The sequence below is a fragment of the Chiloscyllium punctatum genome, chromosome 24, assembly GCF_047496795.1.
Source record: "Chiloscyllium punctatum isolate Juve2018m chromosome 24, sChiPun1.3, whole genome shotgun sequence".
In the NCBI taxonomy this organism is placed as follows: domain Eukaryota; kingdom Metazoa; phylum Chordata; class Chondrichthyes; order Orectolobiformes; family Hemiscylliidae; genus Chiloscyllium; species Chiloscyllium punctatum.
Genome location: NC_092762.1, coordinates 54,753,340 through 54,763,576, shown reverse-complemented (window position 1 = coordinate 54,763,576; position 10,237 = coordinate 54,753,340).

Genomic DNA, 10,237 nt, shown 5'->3' with positions numbered 1-10,237 from the left:
CAGCTTCAGACAGAAGGTGGTGTTTTAAATATTACATGTGAAGGTCCCATACTGGAAATGTTTTAGGGAAGTTGTGATGCAGTATTCTGCCTTACTCCCAGCGGCACACAATGTCTTCTGTTGTTTGGTGACATTGATCTCAGGTGGCACCTACCAGCCTTCCTCTTTCTGCTGTCATACCCTAAACATATTCCGTCTCGGATAATGTTGACATTTTCCACCTCAATGACTTGTAACCCATTTTGATTTGGTGTTATGATAAGGATCTTCAGTACCATCTCCACAGCTTTTTCTGGGGTCCCCTTACAATCGTCATTAAGCCAGACTTTGGTCAGGTTCCGTAATTGACAATTTGAAACATTGGGGTCTGTCTTTCCCCATAAAAAGTGCTCTAGCTGCTCGTCACTAACACAAGACGAAACCAATCCTTGCTGAGCCTGCTTGAGGTTCTTCCTCAACTCTTTGATCATCCACTGGCCATAAATGCTGCACTGGGTCCTATTCTGCTGCCTACTGTTCGCATCAATCTCCCCGGATGATCTTGTTCATGGTCCTGGTGTGTCCTTTTGGCACCAGGTGTTGCTGTACCTGAGTTTCTCTTTTACCAGCCTTGGCAACTTATCCGAGGCCTGTTTAACTTGCTGGGTTACATGTTGGAGCTCACTATTCCAAATTAGTCAAATCGAGGTTACTGACTGTGGGTACTCTTGCACCATGAGTTCTTGCCAAATCATTCAACAATCTCTTTTAACATGGCCCTCAGACCTGGTACTCGCCTCCCCTGTGTTAATCCCTCTTTCCTGTCCTAATAGCCTATGAATCAAATGCAATTATAATGTCTGAATTTGGGAAGGGCGCCATTCTAGCAGCTGTGAATTTACATGTATCAAGCATCCCCAGTTTATTGTTTGTGCTGTTGTACAGGGTTTTGCCTGGGTTTTAAAACCACCGCATTTTGTGGTCCTGGGTAGTCCTCAGGCTGATGTGTAGGGGTGCACTTCTGGCTGGTTTTAGCCCATTTCTAGCATTGTACAAGACATAGATTCCACCATGATCTTCCCATGGCATCATTGCCCATTTGCTTGCCCCTTTTTCTGGGCTGGCAGCCAAACATCCCATATCTGGACAGCCGTTTGTGGAACAACCCCTCCACTCACCCTTGGTATCTGTGCTCAGGTAACAATATTCTGAGGTCCCATTTGTCTTCCTGTTACACAGCCCGCTGGTTGGACTCACAAAACTCCATCTTCACATTCACCTGCTTCTGATGGGGCAAACCACATGGAGCTGGGATAAATGGACTCTTGTCCAGTTAGCTCTTCTGACAATCACAGCCTAGCAATCCAGCCAATGATGGAGACCAACAGGCTGTATGTCACCATCCTGGAGAGGGCACCAAGGTGGTATCTGTTTCTATCTGATATAATACCTGACCAAGGTTAGAACCTCCCCACCCTTCTCCACCTTGTGAGAATTTTTCCAACTCTGTCTCGTATTGGTTTGCACTCAGCCAAACTTCTCCCAAAATTCTCTCAATTCCCCTTTTGTCAGTCAATTGTGTGTGTGTGTATTTCTGCATGTGCATGGGAGTGTGCGTGAGAGAGAGAGAATGTGTGAAAGTTTGTCTGTATGAGAAAGCTTGTGTGTATGAGATAAAGTGTGTGGAGTATGTGCATATGTGTGTGAGAGAGAACTTGTGTTTTGTGTGTGTGAGAGAGAGAGTGTGTGTGTATGTGAGTGAGAGTGTGGTGTGTATGTGTGAGAGAGAGAGGGAATTGTGTGTGTGAGTGTGAGAAAGAGGGTATATATGTGTGTGAATGTGTGTGCATGTGAGAAAGTATGTGTGTGTGAGTGAAAGTGTGTGTGAGAGAGTGTATATGTGTGAGAGAGAGTCTGTGTGTTTGTGAGAGAGTGTATGTGTGTGACAGCAAGTGTGTGCATGTGTGTGAAAGAGTATCTGTGTATGTGAGAGAGTGTGTGTGCATGTACACGTGTGTGTTATCATGTGTGAATATGTGAGAGAGAGTATATGTATGTGACAGAGTGTGTGTGTGTGAGAGAGAGAGCGTGTATGAGTGCATGTTTGATTGAGAGAAGTGTGTGTGAGAGAGAGTGTGTGTATGTGTGTGAGGGAGTGTGTGTGAGATAGAGTGTGTGTGCATCTATGAGAGTGTGCATGTGTGTGTTTGAAAGAGTGTGTATTTTGTGAGTGGAATGTGTGTGTATGAGACAGAGAATATGTATGTGTGTGAGAGAAATTGTGTGTGAGAGAGTATGTGGGTGTGTTTGAGAGTGTGTGTGCGTTTGAGAGAGTGTATGTGTGTGTGTCCATATGTGAGAGAGTGTGTGTATGTGAGACTCTGTCTGTGTGTGTATGTGTGTGTGTGAGAGAGAAAGAGTCTGTGTATGAGAGTGTGTGTGTATGTAAGGATCTGTGTGTGTGTGTGTGTGTGTGAGAGACAGAGTGTATGTGTATGTGAGGGTCTGTGTGTGGGTGTGTGTTTATATCAGAGAAAGAGAGTCTGTGTGTATGTGAGGCTCTGTGTGTGTGTGTGTGTATGTGTGTGTGTGAGAGAGAGAGAAAGAGACTCTTTGTATGTGTGCGTCTAGGTTGTGTGTGTGTGTGCGTGAGGCTCTGTGTGTGTGTGTGTGTGAGAGAGAGAGAGAGAGAGAGAGAGAGACTGTGTGTGTGAGAAAGAGAGAGAGAGTTTGTGTGTATCTCTGTGTGTGTATGCGAGAATATGTGCATACGAGAGAGTATGTGTGAGAGAGAGTGCGTATGTGTGAGAGCATGTGTGTCTGTGTGTATGAAAGCTTGTGTGTATGAGATAGACTGTGTGAGTGTGTGGAGTATGTGCATACGTGTGTGAGAGAGAACATGTGTATTGTGTGTGTGCGAGAGAGTGCATGTGTATGTGGGTTAGAGTGTGTGTGTGTGTAGACAGTGTGTGAGTGAATGTGTGTGTGAGAGAGAGGGAATGTGTGTGTATGGGAGAGAGAGAGAAAGAGACAGACAGACAGACAGTGTGTGTACATGTGTGAGAGCGTGTGTATGTGTGTGAGAGAGAATATGTGTGTCTGTGAGAAAGTGTGTGTATGTGTGAGAGAGCGAGTGTGTGTGAGAGAGTGTGTGCGTGTATGAGAGAGAGTGTATATGTGTGAGAGAGTGTGTGTGTATGAGACAGAAAATGTGTGTGTGCATGAGAGTGTGTGATAGACAGTGTGGGTGTGTATGAGTGTGTATGTGTTTGAGAGTGTGTGTATATGTCCATGTGTGAGAGAGATTACGTGTGTTTGTGAACTTAGAGTGTGTGTGAGACTGTGTGTGTGTGTGTGTGCATGAGAGAGAGAGAGTGCATGTGTATATGAGGCTCTGAGTGTGGGTGTGTGTGAGAGAGAGACTCTGTGTGTGTGTATGTGTGAGAGAGAGGGAGTCTGTGTGTATGTGAGACTGTGTATGTGTGTTTGTGAGACTGTGTGTGTAAATGTGTGTGTTTAAGTGTGTGTGACAGAGAGAGTGTGTGTACGTGAGGCTGTGTGTGTGTGTGTGAGAGAGACTGTGTGTGTGCATGTGGCTCTGTGTGTGTGGGAGGCTCTGTGTGTGCGTGACAGAGAGTGTGTGTGTGTGTATGAGACTCTGTGTGTGTGAGAAAGATTCCTTATGTGTGTGAGCTTGTGTGTGTGTGTGTGTGTTAGAGAGACTGTGTGTGTAAGACACTCTTTGTGTGTGAGAGACTCTTCGTGTGTCTGTGTGTGCATGTGAGAGAGAGAGAGAGACTCTCTGTGTGTGTGTGTGCGCGCCCGCATATGCGTGTGTGTGTGTGAGAGAGAGAGAGACACTGTGTTTGCGCATGTGTGTGTGTGGCCTGATCTTTCTCCATCCAAAATGGGGGCTTGAAAGCAGGTGCATTGAGATCATCAGATATCCACATGATTAAAAAGAACAAACTGGCCTTTCATTTAAAAAAGGCAAAGATGAATTGACAAGAAAAGTCCAGAAGCTGAAGATGGCCCAAAAGGTGAAAATGATGATGACATTTTCTTGGATGAACTGTCTCCAACCACCCTGATCACTTTAAGGCTACTGTACAAGGCCTGGCCTCTTCTGACTAGAATTGGTGGGGCCAGATATGGGTCACTTCCTAAGGTTGAGGCCTCAGGAGGGATAGTATCCAGGGTTGGTCCAGGATCCTGGCCTGGATCAGTAACTTCAGCTGGTCCGAGGTCAAATCGGGATTTTGGATTGGGTCTTGAACAGTGACATGGCCTGGAGTGGGCACCATTCTTAACCAATTCATCAGCCCTCATGTTCCCAGATGAGGATTGCGGTGACGGGCTCTAATCTTAATGCTGCTGTATTCGCAATTTTGGGCAGTTTGGAGATTAATTTGAGGAAGAGGTGCAGACGTTAATGGTTTCCCGTCTCCCGAAGCTGATTCCATTAACTTCCCATAGTGGCAGGAAGTCAATTAAACTGTTGCAGACGTACATACTGTCTGAATACAAAGAAAAAACAAAAAAATTACAGCACAGGAATTGGCCCTTCAGCCCTCTAAGCCTGTGCTGATCCAGATCCTCTATCTAAACTTGTTGCCTCTTTTCTAAGGATCTGTATCCCTTTGCTCCCTGCCTGGTCATGTATCTGTCCAGATACATCTTAAATGATGCTATCATTTCCGCCCCTATCACCTACTCTGGCAATGCGTTCTAGGCACCCATCACCCTCTGCGTGAAGAACTTTCCATAAATATATCCCCAAAACTTTTCCCCTCTCACTTTGAACTCGTGACCCCTAGCTATTGAGTCCTCCTCTCTGGGAAATGGTTTCTTGCTATCCACACTATCTACACCTCTCATGATTTTGTAGACCTCAATCAGGTCCCTGCTCAACCTCCATCTTTCCAATGAAAATAATTATAATCTACCAATCTCTCCTCAAAGTTAGCACCCTCTATACCAGACAACATCCTGGTGAACTTCCTCTGCACCCTCTCCAAAGCATCCACATCCTTTTGGTAGTGTGGTGACCAGAACTGTATGCAGGATTCCAAATGTGGCCAAACCAAAGCCTTATACAACTTTAATATGACCTGCTAACTCTTGTACTCAATACCCCAATGAAGGAAAGCTTGCCGTATGCCTTCTTGATCACTCTACTGACCTGCGTTGCCATCTTCAGGGAAGAACGGACCTGAATACCCAGATCTCTCTGTCCATCAATGTTTCCCAGGACTTTTCCATCTACTGTACAATTCGTACTTGAATTGGGTCTTCCAAAATGTGTCACCTCACATTTGCCCAGATTGTACTCCATTTGCCATTTTCTCTGCACAACTCTCTAATCTATCTATATTCTGCTGTATTCTCTGACAGTCCCCTTCACTATCTGATACTCCACCAATCTTAGTGTCATCTGCAAACTTGCTAATGAGGCAATCTACACCTTCCTCCAAATCATTTATGTATGTCACAAACAACAGTGGTCCCAGAACAGATCTCTGTGAAACACCACTGGGCACAGTTCTCCATTTTCAGAAGCTCCCTTCCACTACAACTCTCTGTCTCCTGCTGCCCAGCTAGTTCTCTATCCATCTAGATTGAACACCCTGGACCCCATGTGACTTTACCTTTTCCACAGCCTACAATGGGGAACCTTATCAAATGCCTTACTAAAGTCCATATTTATGACATCTACATCCCTTCCCTCATTAATCAACTTTGTCATCTCTTCAAAGTATTCTGTTAGGTTTGTAAGATATGACCTTCCCTGCACAAAATCTTGCTGCCAATCACTGATAAGTCAACTTTCTTCCAAATGGGTATATTGTATATCCTATCCCTCAGTATCTTTTCTAGCACCTTCCCTAACACTGACGTCAGGCTCACGGATTATCCCTGCTCCCTTCTTAAACAAGGGGACATCATTAGCAATTCTCCCATCCACTGGGACCTCCCTTGTGTTCAAGGATGCTGCAAAGATATCTGTTAAACCCCAGCTACTTCCTCTCTCACTTCCCTCAGTAACCTGCGATAGATCCCATCCAGACCTGGGGAATGTCTGACTGTCAGGTAGGAGATATTTTTTAGGGTGGCTGACCAGGTAGGCTACAGCTGCCAGAGTGCTCATGTTGTTGGGGAGTTTCAGCACTAACTCTATTAGGGTCTAACCTTTACAGTTCTCCATACATGTACCGCACCCTGCTTTTCAGTGCCCAAAGAAGGTCTGACTGAAAATACTCTTATGGGAGGTCTCCCTTCTGCTCCCCAGGTCTCCTTGGGTCTTACCCCTTTTCTTTGGCACAAATGGCCCATATTTGGTGCCACTACATGTCACTCATGGGTCCTACTCCATAGTTCAAATTGTCAGCTAGGATATGGAGATTGCACATACTCCCTGTGTCTGTGTGGGTTTCCTTTGGGTGCTTCGGTTTCCTCCCACAGTCCAAAGTTTTGCAGGGTAGTGGATTAACCATGCAAAATTGTCCATTGTGTTCAAGGATGTGTGGGTTAGGTGCATTAGTCAGGGTAAATTTAGAGTAATAGGGTAGGGGAATGTGTTTGGGTGGGCTACTCTTTGGAGGGACAGTGTGGACCTGTTGGGCTGAAGGGCCTGTTTCCACCCTGTAGGGATTCTATGTTCTACATTTGCCCACAGTGTCACTACCCTGTGACATCACGGTCCAGCACACTGTGCGCTTTTGGCTGATCATACTGTCTTTCATCCAGCAAGACATAATGGTGGAGGGGGGGTGTTCCATCAGAACGGTTAAAGGGTTTACAACATTAAAAAGACAAAATATCATGCTGCCCAGAACACAGCTAGCAAGTGTGTCTCACAGGGAGAGAAGCATTGCTCTACTGGTGACAGAATCTGGGAGGCACAGGTTTCCAGCCTGTGTTTATTGCACTGTTCTTGGAGCAGTGCAGCTGTCAGTGTGGGGTATCCATAGCTGCACCTTCCAAGGCGAAGGGAAGTTCAGGGTCAGGGACCTGTAGTGCAGGGTTCTGCAACACGGCCGGTTTATATTCAGCAACAGCATTCATGTGCTGCTCACTCCATTCCTGTACATGTTCCTTTGTAAGGTGGTCAGAGAGCGGGTTGTCTTCAGTGATGAAACCATCAATGTACTTCCAACAGTACACACTGAGCCCGGAAAGGAATATAACAAACTCACCATCCCAGGGGAGGGGCAAACAGGTTATGGTCTCAATGTGCTTCTCTTCTATTCTGTGTTTCCCCGAGCTCTCACCATTCCCCGGTAAGAAACCTGGGATCTCATGACTTGTGCTTTCTTGGGATTAACGTTTAGTCCTAGGGCAGTGAGGGGAGTCAACAGTTCCTTTAACGATGTCAAATGTTCGGTCCTTGCCTCAGTCTGTAGGAGGATATCATCCACATACTGTACCATTCGTTTCAGCCCTTTAGCCAATCTCTGCTGAAATATTGACAGAGGATTATGAAAATTCTGGGTCAAGCAGGTCTATGTGTATTGCTGGCCCTGCAATGTGGGGGGAATCAGTAGAGGGGGGATGGTTTCTGTCACGACACTAACAGCCTGGGTAACCAGCAGCCCTTTGCGAAGTGAATTGTAACATTTCCCATGAGGCAGTGGATGCCTGGGGTCTCCCTGCTGCTGACCCCGATCTCTCACTGCAGGATGAGCAGATGGCTCCGATAATGCCTCCCCTTGTTTTGATCATTCCCCCACTCCCACCCCTCCCCCCCCCCAACCCCAAAACTCCTGCTTTCCACACAGGACTGGGGTGTGGGCTTTTTCCTCGGTATATTTTTCTGTTCCCTGATTCACCAATGTCTTTCTCTCAAGCCCAGGCCATCCTCCTTATCCCTCAATGTTCTGTGAGGGTGTTGTCAATTGGATCAGAATTTGCAAAGGCTTTCCTCGCTGCCTCAGTATCATGTGAGACAAGTGTCCTGGTCCAATTTGCCCTGTTTCACGGTGTCAGCGCAATCTGCTCCAGGGTACTAAACACTACTGTGAACTATGTCACGGGCACTTGGCAAGTGCAGGTGATGCACTCCCTCCACGGGGTCCCTCCTATTGTATCCTGCAGCGGCTAGGATTGCCATTTTCATAGCCTGTACCGGCATCCTCCCACTTTCTGAGGGCTGGGAAAGGGCAGAAGGGCTCAGGCTCATTAATAATAACTTTACCTCCATGGCATCATCGAGCCCACGGAGAACCTTTTGTTGGTGGGTGTAGCCGAATTTATTCAGTATCCTGAGATCCTTTACTTCTCTGGGAGAAAAGTAATCCCTCCTCATCTTTGTTTTAAATCCACCATCTTTTATAGCCCAAAATATTGACCACTCATTCTAGATTGCCCCATAAGGATGCTGAGCTGAAAATGTGGTGCTGGAAAAGCGCAGCAGGTCAGGCAGCATCCAAGGAACAGGAGAATCGACGTTTCGGGCATCAGCCCTTCTTCAGTTTCCAGCAACACATTTTCAGCTCTGATCTCCAGCATCTGCAGTCCTCACTTTCTCCCATAAGGATGCTGCCTGACCTGCCGTGCTTTTCCAGCACCACTCTAATCTTGACTCTGATCTCCAGTATCTGCAGTCCTCACTTTCGTCATAAGGGGAAACATCCACTCTATGTCTCCCTTGTCAAATTTCTTTAGTGTCTTATATACCTCAATTAGATTGCCTAGTATCTTCTAGACTATAGCAGGCATGGGTCTAATCTCTCCTCATAAAGAGGAGGTGCCAGTGTTGGACAGGGGTGGACAACGTTAAAAATCACACGACCCCAGGTAATAGTCCAACAGGTTTAATTGGAAGCACTAGCTTCCAGAATGCTGCTCCTTCATCAGGTAGCTACCTGACAAAGGAGCAGTGCTCTGAAAGCTTTTACTTTCAAATAAACCTATTGGACTCTAACCTGGCGTTGTCTGATTTTTAACTTTGTTTTCCTCATAAAAATCAAGCCTTTCATCTCTGGAATTAATATACTGAACTGCCTCCAGTGCAATTATATCCGAATACACTAGCCCTAAGGTATGATGATTTCAAACCTCGGGGAACCAGAATCATGACCATTTCTGCTGTGCATCTTGTCAATTGTAGATCTTGCTGCTATACAGTATCAGTGGTTGAATGACTGAATGTTTGTTCTATTGCCAGATTGTTATCAGGGCCCATAGCATTTTTGAAGCAACCATTGTCTCCAACCATTTCTTGATATCGAGAGGTCGGTCATGGCCCACATTAACTCCAGTCTCTCAGCCACCCTCAATCCTCTACAATTTGCCTAGCAATGTAACAGGTCCCCAGCGGGATACCATATCCCTAGCTCTGCACTCATCCCTAGAACATCTGGACAACAAGGACATCTATGTCAGACTCCTGCTTATTGATTACAGCCATGCCTTCAACACCATCATCTTCTCCAGACTGATCTCAAAACTCATTGGTCTCGGCTCCACCTTCTGCAACTGGTTCCTCAGCTTTCTGACCCACAAACCACCATCAGTGAAGAAAGGTGACTGCACCTCCTCCATAATAACAATCAACACTGGAGCCGCCCCAAGGATGAATCCTCAGCCCCCTTCTGTAATCCCTATGTTGCCAAAATCCGACCAAACACCATCTACAAGTTCGCTGACGACTCCAGCATAGTATAAGAGATATCTAACAATGACAAGTCAAAATACAGAGGGGAGATAGAGGGCTTGGTGATGTTGTGCAATGAGAACAAACTCTCCCTCAATGTCAGCAAGAACTGATTACTGACTTTAGTAAGAAAGGAGGAGAACACACCCGCATTTATATCAACGGAACTGAGGTCGAGAGAACAGAGAGTGCCATGTTCGTCAGATGACGATAACTGACAACCTGGTCTTCCCATGTAGAAGCAAGGGTCAAGAAGGCACAACAACACCTCTTCTTCCTCAGGTGACTCTGGAAATTTGGCATGTCCGTAAGGACCCTCACCAACCTCTACAGATGCACAATTGAAAGCATACTGTCTGGGTGAATAACAACCTGGTATGGCAACTGCCATATCAGGATTGTAGGAAACTACAGAGCGTGGTGTGCATAGCCCAGGCTATTACAGGAGACAATCTTCTATCCATGGACTCCATTTGCATGGCTTGCTGCCGCGGAAAGGCTGCCAACATCATCAAACACTCTTTGCACCCCAGTAATGATCTCCTACAAACTCTTCCATCAGGCAGAGGATACATGAGCCTGAAGACACACACCAGGAGGTTC